The 16,758-nt window shown below is 43.2% G+C and overlaps 1 non-coding gene across 1 annotated transcript; it reads right to left on the bottom strand.

Moving 5' to 3' along the window:
* Positions 1-16,484: 16,484 nt before the first annotated feature.
* trnaq-uug (transfer RNA glutamine (anticodon UUG)) lies at positions 16,485-16,556 on the bottom strand. The gene has a single exon. It is a non-coding gene; the product is annotated as a tRNA-Gln (tRNA).
* Between the last annotated feature and the right edge of the window lie 202 nt (positions 16,557-16,758).

Raw genomic sequence — 16,758 nt, 5'->3', positions numbered from 1 at the left:
ACCTGAAGAAACACCTCAGGGTAAGTTTCTCTCTCACTTAGCTACCGTTAGTAAAAAGATGGGTTTAGCTTTTTGATAAAGAATGTTGTTTAAAACTATTTCAGTGCTCATAAGCACATTTGCGTGTGCCACATCAGTATTGACATTGGTAGTTATGCCTTAGCTTATTAGGTAACATGCTATAATACCGAGTAAATACGAAAAAGTACGGATATTGGATTTTCAAAATATTGATCTTGCCATGCATAGTGTTACCCAATGCGATTGTATGGACTCTGAGCACTCCTGCTGCTAGCTGTAGTCTGCTGTACTGTGTGCAATTTTCAGTCGTTTTCCTGTCGAAATAGAATGTTGATGCTTTTGATCACTCATTTCCACTGTAGTTAGCTAACTAGCTGGCTAGCTAAACTGAACATATGACAAGTTGAGTTTAGAAAATGATGAAACGTTTGCCTATACAGCGCGCTGTGAAGATTGCCCACACTGTCAGTGCAACTCTTTAAGTTTTGTAAGTTGCTTGGGACAAAAGCGTCTGCTAAACAGCCTACTCAGCTGTAACAGTAATACCATCCGATAATTTGACTCAACGATGGTTTGAATGTCAGTCACAGCTACTCAGTTACTGAATGATAAAAAGTGTCCCAACCCTAACTGATGCCAGTGAAATGTCTTATCTATGTGCTATGAGTTTTAATATAAGGGTAATTGCCTACCTGTTAGAAGTAGCCTAATTTATGAACACATTTTCTATTATTTCAAAAGTAACAGGATAAAGCATATTATGTCTAATGATTTCTGATCAAACAATGAAAATAACTTTCGAGTGAAACTTGTATTTTTGTTTCATTTTTTCCCTTCCATGCATTTTCAGAGAAAACATGCTGGGAAATTTGTGAAGAGCACTGTTAGAAGACTAGACTAATACTTTATGTCTATCTCTGCGCAGATGAAGTGGATTATTAAACCGTTATAAAGAATCGTACTGACTACCGAACTTCTGCTGGAGGGAAAAATGCAGGCTCCGTTTATTCGGTCGCTTTGGGAGAAGAAGAAAATGAACTGCGTCTCAGTGACGTAATCAATCCGCGCATGCAAGCGCAACACCGCCCACTTGTGGACAAAGTCGTAAACAAAATAATAGTACACAGTAACACATAGTCATACAAATACACTGGTGTCATATCTCACCACTCCCACTTATGAATCATGAGCTTACTGTATACCTATTCATATTCATAGAACAAAAAAAAAACTTGGTATAACCCATACCACTCACATTTCACGCACCAAACATTGCCTTAGCAAATGTCTTCAGTTTTACCTTGGATGCGGGCTTCGTCATTACATCCATCTGGTGTAAAATCAAGTCATATTGAGCCGCCTTCTGTAGAAGCACTCGAACACTTGTTAGGTTGGCTGTCGGCGAAAATGTCTCCCCATAATCCACCCCAGCTCTCTGGCTATATCCCTTTGCTACAAATCTAGCCTTGTACTTGTCGTGTCCATCTATATCTGTCTTTATCGCATACACCCACCTTCCTCCCACTGTTTTCTTGCCCTCTGGCAAAGGGTGAATGTTTTGTTGTCTCTTAGAGACTCCATTTCCTCGTCCATTGCCCTGGACCACTTTTCTGATTCTGGCGATTCTATGGCCTCTTTAAAGGTCAGAGGGACACCGCACACTGCCCTGTATGCATAATCTATAGTAGTGAGTGAGCTGTCATCACTGTCGCCCTGACTATAGTCAATCAGGTATCTCGGAGGGTTGCATTCCCTTTGGGGGTACCTCCCACTGGCTGAGGCTTGTGACGTCACCCTTGGGTGCTCCTCGTCATCATCCTCGGGTGCTGACTGTGTACCGTCAGTCTGTACTCTAGGCTGAGTTGCAGCTGTCTCAACAGACTTTCTCTCTCTTACCCAGTCTTCTGGGTGCAGACCTGGTGTCTGAGTCTCATTTTCACTAGTTGCCTTGTGAACAAACTTAACTAGTCTGTGTTTCTGTACTTTCTCTTGGTCAGGGTAGTAGACTAGGTAGGCCGGGCTGTTCTTGTCGTGTCCTACAAAACGCCCCCTCTCACATCTAGAATCTAACTTTTCCTTGTCCTGCTGGTAAGCATAGCATTCTGTCCCGAACTTTTGCATTCTAGCCATGTTGCACTTTTTTCCTGTCATTGCCGTGTATGGCATAGTGCCTGTGTGCTTGTTGAAGCATCTGTTTCTGGTGTGGGCTGCCTCCTGTACAGCATAATGCCAGAGGCTCTTTGGTAGACCACTATCTATTAGCATACACCTTGCCATCTCGAATAGTGTGCGTCCTTCTCTCTCTGCAAAGCCATTTTGATGGGGAGAGTATGGGCAGGACGTCTCATGTCTTATTTTGTTCCGTCTCAACAGGGTTTGAAACTCCTTGCCTGTAAACTCAGTTCCATTATCCGACCTTATGCATTTCACTGTCCCATAGGGAGCTACATCTGCCAGAAATTTCTCGGTCGCTTGCACTGTGTCACTCTTTGTTTTTAAGAAATAAACACACACAGCCCCTGTGCACACACCTGTAAATGATTGCATGTACCTGAAACCATTAATGGACTCGTTTGCCACAGGACCGGCTAAATCAGTGTTTACCAACTCCAGTGGTGTCTTGGCTTTGTCTGTAGATTTCCTGTTCCTGTTTTGGGTAAACTTCCCTTCTATGCATACTGCATACTCTTTGTCAGGTTTACACACTTTACCCTTTATATGCATACCATCAGTGATATCCTGTAGCTTTATGATATCGTCATAGTTGCAGTGGCCCATTATCTCATGCCAAGTTTCTATATCATGGCTCACATGGCACTTTTCAACAACACATTCAGTTTGCAAATAGTACATTTTCCCCTGTACAAAAATGTCAAACCTGGTACCATCCGGTGACATCAGGGCATCTCTGCCCTCTTCGAAGAACACACTGGCTCCGTGTGCTGTCGCAGACTTCACAGAGAAGAGCTCTTGGGAGTACGATGGAATATATAGTGCGTTCCGCAGTGTCACTCTATACCGTCGCCCCTCACTGTCGAGCAGACATACCGTAGCATCTCCCCTGCCCTGCACCACACCAAAGGTGCGCTTACCGTCCGCCAGCTCCATGCAGTGTTTCTCTGGCTCGAACGAGCTGTCAAAGCTCTTGAACTTCTTCTTATCATTGACTATGTGGGAAGAAGCCCCACAGTCCACAATCAATCCTGGTTTGAACTGTTGCCGTCGTCCTGGTCCTGCTGAGCTGGTCTCTCCATCCTGCACTCTGAAGATGTAGTTCTCTTCTTCCACAGCATTCCCCGGTCCCAGACCTCGACCTGCTCCGTGACCACCACCGCCGCCGCCACCTTGCTCGCGTGCACACCTGGCTCCATCAGCGCGGTCCTTCTTCTTGCACACTTTGTCCATGTGACCCTTGACCCGGCAGAAGCTGCACCACACGCTGCGTGAACAGTCCGATTTCCGATGGCCTTTATCACCGCATCGCCAGCACACCGTTTGTTCATCATCTCCCTCACAGCGTTTCACTGGCTTTTTCTTAGGCGCTGCGTGGGCCTTCATCGCCCTCTCGGACGTCTCGTCTGATGCTGTAGCATTAGCTACATCTTCAGCCGCCTCAAAGTTTCTCAATTTGGCCTTAAATTCTCCCAATGTCAACTCACTGTCGCCATGTGTCACCATTAGAGTGAATGGCTTATATCTCTCGGGTAACCCCCTCATCACCATGGCCATCATTAGTCCCTCACTCGGTGCTTCTCCCGCCCCTTTGAGAGCCGTAATGATTTGTTCAGCTCGGATAATGTATTCGGTTATCGTCTCATTATCAGCTTTCTTTAGCCCAGTCAATGTTACATACAGAGTGACAATCCGGGGTCTGCCCTTACCAATGTAATGTTCCCGCAACACCCGTAGACTCTCTCTACCGTTGTTCTTCGTTTCTCTGAAGATCAGTCCCAAGCTTGTGTTGTCCAATAAAGGCGCCAATGCACAGTAGGCGTCCGCGTTCCGCTCCTCATCTAGGGCCTGCTCTTCCACTGTCAAAGGTCCCACGGGCTCGGTAAGAATGGTGGTTTTCAGCCCCACACCATGCATGCAAAAGAGCATTCGCTCTTCCCACAGTTCATACTCATCGGCCTGTCCGTTGAATGTGGGCCACCTGCTCTTCTTTCGCTCCATCTCCCTAGGTAGCGTTAGCTTAGCTTAGCGTTCCGTTAGCTTCCCGATAGCCTCTCTCGATGCTAACTAGCTTCACACTTGCTAACTTGCTACTCCGTGCTAACCTGCGCGCATCCCGCCATCCGAGGTTATCACACTTTGTGTACTTCTTTTATCAAGCTACTAAATAATCCAACGTTATCTGGGCCCATAACCTGTTAGAAGACTAGACTAATACTTTATGTCTATCTCTGCGCAGATGAAGTGGATTATTAAACCGTTATAAAGAATCGTACTGACTACCGAACTTCTGCTGGAGGGAAAAATGCAGGCTCCGTTTATTCGGTCGTTTTGGGAGAAGAAGAAAATGAACGGCGTCTCAGTGACGTAATCAATCCGCGCATGCAAGCGCAACACCGCCCACGTGTGGACAAAGTCGTACACAAAATAATAGTACACAGTAACACATAGTCATGCAAATACACTGGTGTCATATCTCAACAAGCACACAGAGGGCTGACACAGAGACTTCGGGACCTAGCAGATCAACTCATGGAGAGCCAGAAGCGAAACAAGCAAGGATTGAACAATTTGTGAATAATATTTCCCAAACCAAAGTTAATTCCCTTGTCTTCAGTTTCATTCATTTATAGATAATGATAATTAGTCCATGGGCCAGACGATATTTCGGTACACTCAAGGTGGCAAAACTTACTTATAATTTTTGAAAGGATCCATGTCTGTAGATGATATTTTGGTATGATAACCATTCCTGAGTGGCAGCTGTATCACAGTTATCAGCTCATGAAGTTAACCACCCGCTAAACTAAATTGCATTTTAGACGCTGGTGCATATCCTGGTTTAGCCTCATGGTCAGGACATTTTTCAATGTTCTATAATATTGTCTTTGGTATCATTTTAAAGGGGACCTTCTTAGCTTTCATTCAAGCCCTGTTGTGGATATTTCTCACAAATATAGAGGTCACTTGAGCTCTTCAACCCGTCAATAACACACATCTTTCTGCAATGTTCGCCTAAACTATATACTTTCTTTTAGCCCTGTGGCATCTAGGAATATCAGGGACACAAAACACAAAAACTGGAATACTCACAGGACTGTAAAGATTCAGAAAATGTATAATATACCCATACTATTTCATTGTGTGAGGTGATTGTGAGCCTTAAATGAGAACTAGACCAAAGCCAGTTAGGTCACAAACTGGTCTCTATACATTTGTTTAAATACACAATCAAAATACATGATAAAAAGGAATACCATAGTGAGGTAATGAACTATTTTAATATTTTAAACAACATTGACATTTACATATACTTAGTCAATGATACATGTAATCCCATATCATTAGTGGGTATATGTAATGGTAATGGGTAGGGTAATGGGTATATGTGAATATGGTTACAGTATTGTTATCAAGCTCTGGGTAACCAAGTCCAGAATCAACATCCTGTGCATCAATAGACTACTACCACAGTAATACCATCAGAATCATCACACTGTCATTCATCAAACTGCTCGTTTCTCTCATCATCTGACTCCCCAAGTTCAAAGTCCAGTTCTGGACCATCCTGCTGTTTTTGGTTACTGCAGGTCTGTAACCTGCACATGTCTGTGCATGGAATTCCTTTTGACAGGCACATGCAGCTTGGCATTTTGCATGAATGCACACACTTGCATGTTAGCATTTCCAAGACCACATCTGGTGCAGGTGGGGAGCGCATCCAGTAAATGGCCAGCTTGCCTTCATCGTCTGTCCATCCATACTCAGTAGGGCTTGGCACCACAGGGTTAGCCTGCAGACAGCACTCCCATATTGCTGCCTGATAGTTGGCTCGTTGAACATGCATAAAGAGACAGTCTCTACATGGTGGCAGCTGGCTGGACTCAACCTCTCCCCTTTTGGTGCAGAAGAGCTGGTAACGCAGTTTGTTCACCTCAGCAGTGCTGCTATTAGCAACATACATCCGACAGGTGAACTGCTCAATTTTCTGGAACAGCTCATCACTCACATTCCATGTCTGTCCCAGTTGACTAAAAGTCTCTTGGCAGGAAGTGTGCTTTCTCACTATCTTCAGGGCATTCAGCTTCCCTCGACCAGCGAATGCACTGACAGTGTCGCAGCCTGTGAAGGCATGTAAGCCAATTAGGCTGTCACAGATGCTGTCTCCAAGTGAACTTGCCAGTTTGGTGATGTCGACAAACGGTGTGCGGTTCTGAGTCCCACACTTTTGGTAGATGGGACAGGTGATGTCCTTCTGGAAGCCAAGACAAAGCACCATGACATCAGTGTCCTCAGCTGTGATGATAACTGACTTTGAGCCCGCATTTGCTGCATGCAATGCATGCAGGAGCAGACGGGTGTCAGCTTCTTCATGTGTGGAGTGCAGTTCTGCTGCTTCCTCACACCCATCTTCTGTCAACTTGTAGCAGGTTTCCTCACAGGTCATGTACAACACCTTGCCATGCAGCATAGCTCTGTATCATGGGAGTTTCCACTGTTCCACCAGAAACTTGATGAGACTGGTCTTGTTGGAGGAACTGCACAGAAATTTTCTCCACTGCTGGACGTGGTGTCCCCCTGCAAGATTCTTGTACTGGAGAGTGATGTCTCCACCCCGGTTCAGTCGTTCAGCATCTTTTATCGAAGTCTGGTGATAGACATCAAAAACAACATCAATCCTCCCACTCTGTGCTCCCTCATGGAGGACCTGGGTCAAGGCTGACTCTGCCACCTGTGCAAAGGTTTTGTTGTTGCCATTCATTTTTTGGACCAGGCTCATCCCATCAATGATGGAAGTAGATGGGATTGGGATGTCTTCTGCAGGAGATACATTCTTTTCAAGCTCTCTGGCAAGTGCAGCCTTGTTTGTTTTTCGTAAGGACCCATCAGCATTTGCCAGTGCCCATGGTAGTGGGCCCAATGGGTAGGCAAGGACATCCTTCAGATTCACCTTCCTGCTTTCAGCCACCAGGATCATGTGACTGAAAAGGTTTCTATCTGCCTTCAGAACCACATCCTGTGCTTTCTTCTCATGAGCTTGTTTTGTGCTGACATTGGAGAATGTTTTCAGACTTTGCTTGGTCATCTTGTCGTGGAATTTCACAGGTGGTGGGTCTGCATCTAACCTTGTTTGCTGGAATGCTTGGTAGGCCTCTTCTCCTTTCTCAAGAGCTCTCAAGAGATCTATGGTCACATCAGGTGGAGCCATGTTGCCAGTGGAGAGGCTAACCAAATCAATCTCATCAGGGGACATAGGATTGAGCCAGTTATTCTCCATAAGGTCCATGAGAGACTGGACATCTGCTTCATCTCTCTTGATCCTTGGACTCTGTAGATCTGGATGAGTCCATTTGCACCTGCCTTGACCTGTCAGGTCTCTCAGCTGTATGAGGTACATGCTTCTATACTCAGCTGTGAGATAATATTTGGTCACAGCTCCTGGCTTCAAGCTGAATCCCTTTGTCCCTCCAGCTGTTTGGGTGTCTTTGTTCACCGTTTCTTCTATAGCTTGGTCAACAGGGATTCGGCCAAAGGGATTGGTGGAGCCCAGTTGGACTGAGAAGCCTCCTTCCATGAATTCTGTGTACACATCTGGGTGTGTGATGGGCAGCTCAGACATCTGGGCGTAGTAGTAGGGGAGGTAGCGTGCATAATTCATCCTGTCATAAGCAAAGCACCATGGGATCATTGCTCGAATGCTAGCCAAGTGTAGCATCCAGTCTCCCTCTCTGGATGCTCGGATGAGCCCCAACAAGATTTCAACCATGTCCAAATAGGACATCCAGAAGTTCGAGAGGCTGCCGTTTCCACCTCTAAGGAACTCACGGTAGACTTCAAATAGATCCATGATGCGTGTACAAGAGCTGTTCTCGAGGACCTCCTTCAAAGCATGTTGTGAGACTTCTTTCCCAAGGCTGTCAATGGTCTTCAGTGTCTCATTCAGGTGAACCATGTCATTCCTGTGAGTTTCTTCCAACCAGGACAGGAAACCATTCAAGGTCAGTCGCATGAGAGCCTCATACAGGAGCTTGTGTAGTCGCACTGCCCTGTTGTACTTGCGGCCATCCATAACACCAGCAATTGAGCCTTCTGCAATCATGCCAGACTCAATGCAGAGGTCTTTGAGTCCAGCATCTTGGAAACGCTTTCCTATTATTGCCAGCAGTGTGCAGATGGTGTGGAATACCCCAAGCCTAACGATGATATCATGGAACTTGTCATGGTGTTTCCATGTGATCTCGACAGCCTTAGCATACAGGGCTTGGTCAAAGACACAGACAATCTTCCTCAGGCCTAAGCACTGCATGATGCTCAGTGACTGGTTAAGCACCTCGTTGACAGTAGACATTTGTGTCGCTGGAGCATTGATGGTAGGCAGATAGCCTATATTGTCGGGGATGACCGTCATCTCTCCTCGAGTCAGGATGTTGAAGCCTGTCCAGCTGCTGACTGACTGTTCTTCTTGTTGGGACATGCGTGCTAGGACCCAAAGAAGGTTTTTCTCTCTGGCAAGCTTAGTATTGGCTGCAGTATCGGCATCTGACTTTTTGCTTTGTGGTGGCCCTACCCGTTGTCCAGCATTGTAAGTTGGTAACATTGGTGGGGGTCCATCAATGCTTCTCTTCTTTGTTGTGGGAACAGTGGGCATGGGTTGGACAGGAAGTGGGTTGACTGGCTTTGCTTGCACAGCAATCCCATTGACTCTGTGAGATGTTCCCTCACCACTGACAGTTTCTTCAAGACGGTCGATATTGTCCCAGGCTAAAGTTGTGAATATGCCAGGATGGATGTTAGCTGGAAGGGCAATGCCACTCCCTGATGATGAGAGTTTCTGGAGACACAGGGCAGTGTTGATCTCTTCCATCTGTGAATAGGACACACTGTGACCAAGTCGGTTGAGGATGTTTATCAACTCTACATTTCCTGTCAACGATTTGACACTGAATGGCAGAACAATGTGCTTGGAAGGCTTGGTATTTCCACATGTCACTGCATATACTATGTCATGGCCAAATGACTGCAGAAGGCACTGCACTCTCTGGGATGCATGATCAGGATCATTTGAGCCTGTGAGTAGAGAGTACAGGAAAATAGTGAGCGACTCTGGAATGGTAGGACATTCTGCTTCTGGTTTGACTTCAGGCGGCCAGGTTTGAGGAACATCTTGACTTTTCATGTCTGCTCTCAATTTGATGGCTGCTTTGGCTATAACATCTTGTGCACTGACACTTTTCAGGGTCTGCAGCTCCCTTTTGAGAGACTGATTTTCTTTGGCAAGTTCCCTCATGGACAAGTTATCGGGATAGAGGAGGAATTTTCCTTTCTCATCAGGGAATATCTGCAAGGCTCCAGCAAACTCACTCTCCAGGTTTCGCCTTATGTGCTTCTTGGTTGATTCCTTGACTTGGGCAATGCCTTGGGAGTTCATTGAAGCTACCAGTCTAGAAGAGAGATCAGTCATTGTCATCACTTGAGGATTGCCAAAAAGCTCCATCCTGATGAAGAGGAACAGCTCATTGTATGCCTTATTCACAGCAGCTTCATACTGGGCTGCAGCATCATCATCTTCATTGCTGGCAACCTCTCCTTTGGAAACCTCTTCTTTGGTGTAAAGTCTATAGCATGACCTGTGGTAGTGCCCTTCAGCTGCTACAAGGTCTCTACTCACAATGGCAAGGATTCTGCTGTCCCTTTTCTTTGTGGCTGCACTCCTGATCTTTGCAACAGCTCGCAGTTCTCGACACTGCACCAGTACTTCTCTCGTATTCTGTCTCTTGGAATATTTGCTGTTTTTCTGACAAAATATGCACTCTGCATCATAAGTCCTAGATGTACTTGGAGCATGTCGAGCTACTCTCTTAGATTGTTTCTCTTCAGCAGAGACACAACTTTTCTTTTCTTTTGCAAGGAGGCCATCAAGAATTTGCTTCATAGTGAAGATACTGCGACACTTTCTGTGGTAGTAGATTGCTGGAATCTGTCCCTCAGGAATGTCTTTTGCCAGTTTCAAAACTGGTGCATGATTTCGTATCTGAGCTGCCCTGAGCAGAGTTCTCCATGAGTCGACACTTTGTAGTGAAACCAGCTTATCTGTATCATCAGAACAGTGGATAATGCACTCCACCCGTGGGCTTTGGTATTGGGTAAAAACTTGCTTGTTCACCAGTGGCCATATTCAGTCAGATTTCACCTGCCACATACAAACAAATACATGTAACTTAGGTGTATGAACACTACTAAAACAAAGTTTACTTTGCTTCACCAGCGTCATATTACCATTATTTATCTTACATAGCCACAAATAGATACATTACCTAGTTGCTATGCAACAGCTGTATTTTGTCCACATGAGGCCGCTAAAATCAACACAAGATGAAAGTTCCTCGTAGCCACTTTAACTAATCATATTAACATATACATTAAAAGAACATGCTAAAATTATGGGAAATTAGCTTACAATCTTCTCCAGAGTGAGACAAGAAGATAGATACCAGTTTCCTCTATATGTGTTTAGTAGAAAGCTATCTGGCTGCACGTTAGCCTAGCTTAGCACAATGAATGGAAGTACACAGTACTGGTTATCCTTGGTTGTTGGCCAACTAAGAACTGTCCCAGAGTTTAAGCTAGGCTAATCAGTACCAGGGGTGTTGAAATGCTATATTTGTAAAAATCTGGGTAAATACACAATCGTGAGAGGCACAGAAACAGGTTTCCTGAAAGAAAAATGAAATAGCTGCTCATTTGGAAAGGTTATCATGTATTATTTTACTTCTGTTAGTGTACCAAATAAAATGGCACCAGTGAAGTTGTGCCACCTTGGGTGATATCGATATCTGGTCTGACCCATGGACTAACTGGCTTTGGTCTAGTTAGTTTCTTAGTAATAATGCCCTTCTAATTTAAGGTTCACAATCACCTCACACAATGAAATAGTATGGGTATATTATACATTTTCTGAATCTTTACAGTCCTGTGAGTATTCCAGTTTTTGTGTTTTGTGTCCCTGATATTCCTAGATGCCACAGGGCTAAAAGAAAGTATATAGTTTAGGCGAACATTGCAGAAAGATGTGTGTTATTGACGGGTTGAAGAGCTCAAGTGACCTCTATATTTGTGAGAAATATCCACAACAGGGCTTGAATGAAAGCTAAGAAGGTCCCCTTTAAAATGATACCAAAGACAATATTATAGAACATTGAAAAATGTCCTGACCATGAGGCTAAACCAGGATATGCACCAGCGTCTAAAATGCTATTTACTTTAGGGGGTGGTTAACTTCATGAACTGATAACTGTGATACAGCTGCCACTCAGGAATGGTTATCATACCAAAATATCATCTACAGACATGGATCCTTTCAAAAATTATAAGTAAGTTTTGCCACCTTGAGTGTACCGAAATAGGAAATTTTGGGCTCTGGCCCATGGACTAAATGGAGTATGCATCCCTTTTTATTTACATTTAAAATGGAAGAAAGATTTTTGAGTAAGAGCTCCTCTTGCACAAGTCTTGTAACAAGAGTTACAAGAAATTCTTTTTTTGTCTGTTCTGTAAATGCTGAATATGGTAAATGCATTTTATTTGCATTGAAAATGTTTTTGATGTTTAGAGATTTAAAGAGTAAATTTGTGGAGCTCAAAATGTTGTGGTTGTATCCATTTTTTTAAGTATACGGTGCAATATTTTCAATGTTTGATTTTGAAGTAATCCAAAAGTAATCCAAAAGTATTCAGATTAGATTACATTATTTTTGTAACCCAATGGATTACGTTACTGATTATAAAAATTGCCATGTAATTTGTATTCAGTAACTGACTACATTTCAAAGTAATCTGCCCCAACCCAGTATATATATAGAGAGAGAGAGAGAGAGAGAGAGAGAGAGAGAGAGAGAGAGAGAGAGAGAGAGAGAGAGAGAGAGAGAGAGAGATGTAGATAGATAGATAGATAGATAGATAGATAGATAGATAGATAGATATGTATATATATATATATACAGATATATATATATATATATATAGATAATTGATAATGTCTTGACACCAGTCCACCATTGTGCAATCATATGCTCATAACAAAACACTGCAGTAGCCAATGTCTTGGCCATGGAAATGCTTACATATTATGTTCACCCCAGAATTTTCAATGCCGTGTACTATTGTATCATCAGTGCTTGCAAGCACATGTATTCCAAATTTGCTGAAAGTTTACTTACTGAAAAAGCCCCAGTTTTAACTATATTCTCTGGAGGGTTTTTTTTTTTTGGAGGGGGGGACAACACGAGAAACCACAACCATTTCTGGTTGCATACAATACTCACATGTTCCACTGAGATTTGAACTCGAATCTCTGGATTCAAAGCCCAGAATGCTAACCATTACACCATGGAACCATGTGTTGAGTTCTTGGGTGGGACTCGATCATGCATTTCCATTGTAGTTGTAGCGGAGAGATGTCAAAAGGCTCAGGCAAGGGACAGCCCTCTTTTTCCCTCTCTTTTTATCCCTTCTGTGTAGTTTTTGTACCCTTCTCCCTTTTTTACATTTGCATACTTTACATGTAAATGAATATGAGATTAACAGATTTTAATTGCACTCAGGCTCTGAATTAACATATTTTAGGACATTTTTTTCTCATACATCATTTCTATTTAGGTAGTCATGTACATTATTTTTGATCAGAAATTATATAAGGACTTGCAAACATACACTACCGTTCAAAAGTTTGGGATCACCCAAACAATTTTGTGTTTTCCATGAAAAGTCACACTTATTCACCACCATATGTTGTGAAATGAATAGAAAATAGAGTCAAGACATTGACAAGGTTAGAAATAATGATTTGTATTTGAAATAAGATATTTTTTACATCAAACTTTGCTTTCGTCAAAGAATCCTCCATTTGCAGCAATTACAGCATTGCAGACCTTTGGCATTCTAGCTGTTAATTTGTTGAGGTAATCTGGAGAAATTGCACCCCACGCTTCCAGAAGCAGCTCCCACAAGTTGGATTGGTTGGATGGGCACTTCTTTGAGCAGATTGAGTTTCTGGAGCATCACATTTGTGGGGTCAATTAAACGCTCAAAATGGCCAGAAAAAGAGAACTTTCATCTGAAACTCGACAGTCTATTCTTGTTCTTAGAAATGAAGGCTATTCCATGCGAGAAATTGCTAAGAAATTGAAGATTTCCTACACCGGTGTGTACTACTCCCTTCAGAGGACAGCACAAACAGGCTCTAACCAGAGTAGAAAAAGAAGTGGGAGGCCGCGTTGCACAACTGAGCAAGAAGATAAGTACATTAGAGTCTCTAGTTTGAGAAACAGACGCCTCACAGGTCCCCAACTGGCATCTTCATTAAATAGTACCTGTTAGAGCCTGTTTGTGCTGTCCTCTGAAGGGAGTAGTACACACCGGTGTAGGAAATCTTCAATTTCTTAGCAATTTCTCGCATGGAATAGCCTTCATTTCTAAGAACAAGAATAGACTGTCGAGTTTCAGATGAAAGTTGTCTTTTTCTGGCCATTTTGAGCGTTTAATTGACCCCACAAATGTGATGCTCCAGAAACTCAATCTGCTCAAAGAAGTGCCCATCCAACCAATCCAACTTGTGGGAGCTGCTTCTGGAAGCGTGGGGTGCAATTTCTCCAGATTACCTCAACAAATTAACAGCTAGAATGCCAAAGGTCTGCAATGCTGTAATTGCTGCAAATGGAGGATTCTTTGACGAAAGCAAAGTTTGATGTAAAAAATATCTTATTTCAAATACAAATCATTATTTCTAACCTTGTCAATGTCTTGACTCTATTTTCTATTCATTTCACAACATATGGTGGTGAATAAGTGTGACTTTTCATGGAAAACACGAAATTGTTTGGGTGATCCCAAACTTTTGAACGGTAGTGTATGTATTCCAAATTTGCTGAATAGTTACTTAATGAAGCAACCATAACTTTTGCCGTGCTGTTGCTCCTTAGGGATGTTTCTCTGTATACCAGCTGAACAATATTGACAATGCTAGAAACCTCCAGTAACCAGCAATTACTTACAGTGTTTATGGCTGCAATGTATTCAAAACTTGCAGGTTCCACCGAGATTTGAACTCGGATTGCTCGATTCAGAGGGCTAACAATTACACTATGGCACCACCTGTTGAATAGTTGGGTAATACCTGATCATCCATTCTCATGTCTATTTGCCGCTCAGAGAGATATCAGCGGCTCAGGCACAGCACAGCCTTCTTGTTCCCTCTCTTTTTATCCATTTGTCCCCCCTGTGTAAGTTTTTTTTTACCCTTCTCCCTTTTCTGTATGTACATACGTTACATGTAAATGAATGAGATTAATAGGTTTCAGCTGCACTCATACACCAAACTAACATATTTTAGGATAATTTTCTCATGCATCATTTCTATTTACGTAGTCATGTACATTATTTTTTGTTTCCAGATCAAAGATCATTGATTCAATTAGGTGAAATTTTACCTGACTTGTCAACATTTTTATATGGGATGTTGTAATTTTATAAAATACTATGTTTAAAATTTCCTCAAAGTTAGTGAAACACAGGTAATTTTGTGCATGGTGGTCAACGTTGTTTGTTTTCATGATACTTGAATTGTTATGGGTCACCATGATTGATGATTTGACTTGTTTCATAGAAAAATCTGACATAAAACTGGGGGATGTCATGAACTGATTGCCTGATTTGGTATACAGATATCTATTTATTACATCATGAGACTTGCTGCAAGGAGCTGTTCACATCCTTTTTTACATTTTGTGTCTTTATCCTAACAACATGTTCAACCTCTTGCACATGTTTCATTTCCCTTTTCATTAAGTACATTCCAGTCTCTGCCTGAGGGCACACCGTTTAGCTATCCTTACACCTGTGATCTGTTTTACAGCCTTAATTCAGTGTATTCTGAGTTAATTAAACCAATTTGGCTACGTCTTATAAACAGAAAACGAGATAGGTATAGAGCTCATTATCATCGGCAGTCTCTCGGGATCGAATATGACTGTCCTTCCTCTGGGTCCCTCTGAGTCCTCAGGTGGGTGTAGAGGCCGATCCTGGAGCCACTTAATGGGAGGACGCCTGCACGTGACAGCTTTTCACACGGAGTGGCTGATGTACCTGCAGCCACCACATAGTCCTTGGCAGGGGGGGGGGCCAAAGTTAAATGGCATGGAGAACAAGGATGATTGGGGACCGCCCTCAGTTGCAGCCTTCATCCACCTTCACTGCCTTTGTGACCTGACATCTTCCGCCAGTTCCACCGTTGAGGTCTTTGTTGGGCCGCACTTCGTCTGGAACCTCCCCTTTGACCTGTCTGCCATGGGTGACCCTACCAGGAGCTAAGCTCCGTACGGCATAGCTCTTAGGATCATTGGTACACGCAAGCTTCTCCAACATGCCAAGGTGGCAATCCAGAACAGAATAGGATAGAGACAGGATAGAGATATATTTATCGAATAATATAGGTAATTTTATTGTATGATATGTGATATATGACATCATATATATATATATTTATATTTATATATATCCATCCATTATCTGAATCGCTTATCCTGCTCTCAGGGATGCTGGATCCTATTCCAGCAGGGCGGCAGGCAGGGAGACACCCTGGACAGGCCACCAGGCCATCACAGACCCGGGATGACCCACCAAGGCTGGACTACCCCAGGGCTCGAACCCAGGACCTTCTTGCTGTGAGGCGACCGCGCTAACCACTGCGCCACCTTGCCACACACTCATCAGCCGCACACTCATTAGCCGCGCACTCGTCAGCTGATAATGCATTAGCAGCTGATGAGTGCGCGACACACGAAACAGGCCTGTATTGCAATGTATTAAACTTTTTTCCTGTATCTGTGTTGATATATACATACACACACACACATACACACACACACACACACACACACACACACATATATATATACACACACACACACACACACACACATATGATACATTGATAATTGATAATATCATGATAAATATCATGACACCAGTTCACCATTGTGCAATCACATGCTCATAACAAAACATTGCAGTAGCCAATGTCTTGGCCACGGAAATGCTTACATATTATGTTCACCCAAGAATTTTCAATGGCATGTACTATTGTGTCATCAGTACTTGCAAGCACATGTATTCAAAATTTGCCAAAAGTTTACGTATTGCTAAAGCTCCAACTTTAATCACACTGTTGTCTGTTTTTTTTTTTTTGGACAACCCTGGAAAACTCCCGTTTACGGTTGCATTTTACACAACATTCACAGGTCCCACCGAGATTTGAACTCGGATCGCTGGATTCAAAGTCCAGAGTGCTAACCATTACACCATGGTACCATATGTTTACTAACTGGGTGGGACTTGATCATGTATTTCCATGACTAGTTGTAGCGCAGAGAGATGTCAGAGGCTCAGGCAAGAGACAACCCTCTTGTTCCCTCTCTTTTTGTCCCTCCTGTGTAGTTTTTGTACCCTTCTCCCTTTTTGCAATTACATTACATGGAAATGAATATGAGATTAACAGAGTTTAATTGCACTC

The sequence above is a fragment of the Lampris incognitus genome, chromosome 1 (genome assembly GCF_029633865.1).
Source record: "Lampris incognitus isolate fLamInc1 chromosome 1, fLamInc1.hap2, whole genome shotgun sequence".
NCBI classification, from domain to species: domain Eukaryota; kingdom Metazoa; phylum Chordata; class Actinopteri; order Lampriformes; family Lampridae; genus Lampris; species Lampris incognitus.
The sequence above is the reverse complement of the archived record's forward strand: the minus strand, read 5'-3'. Positions and strand labels throughout refer to the sequence as shown.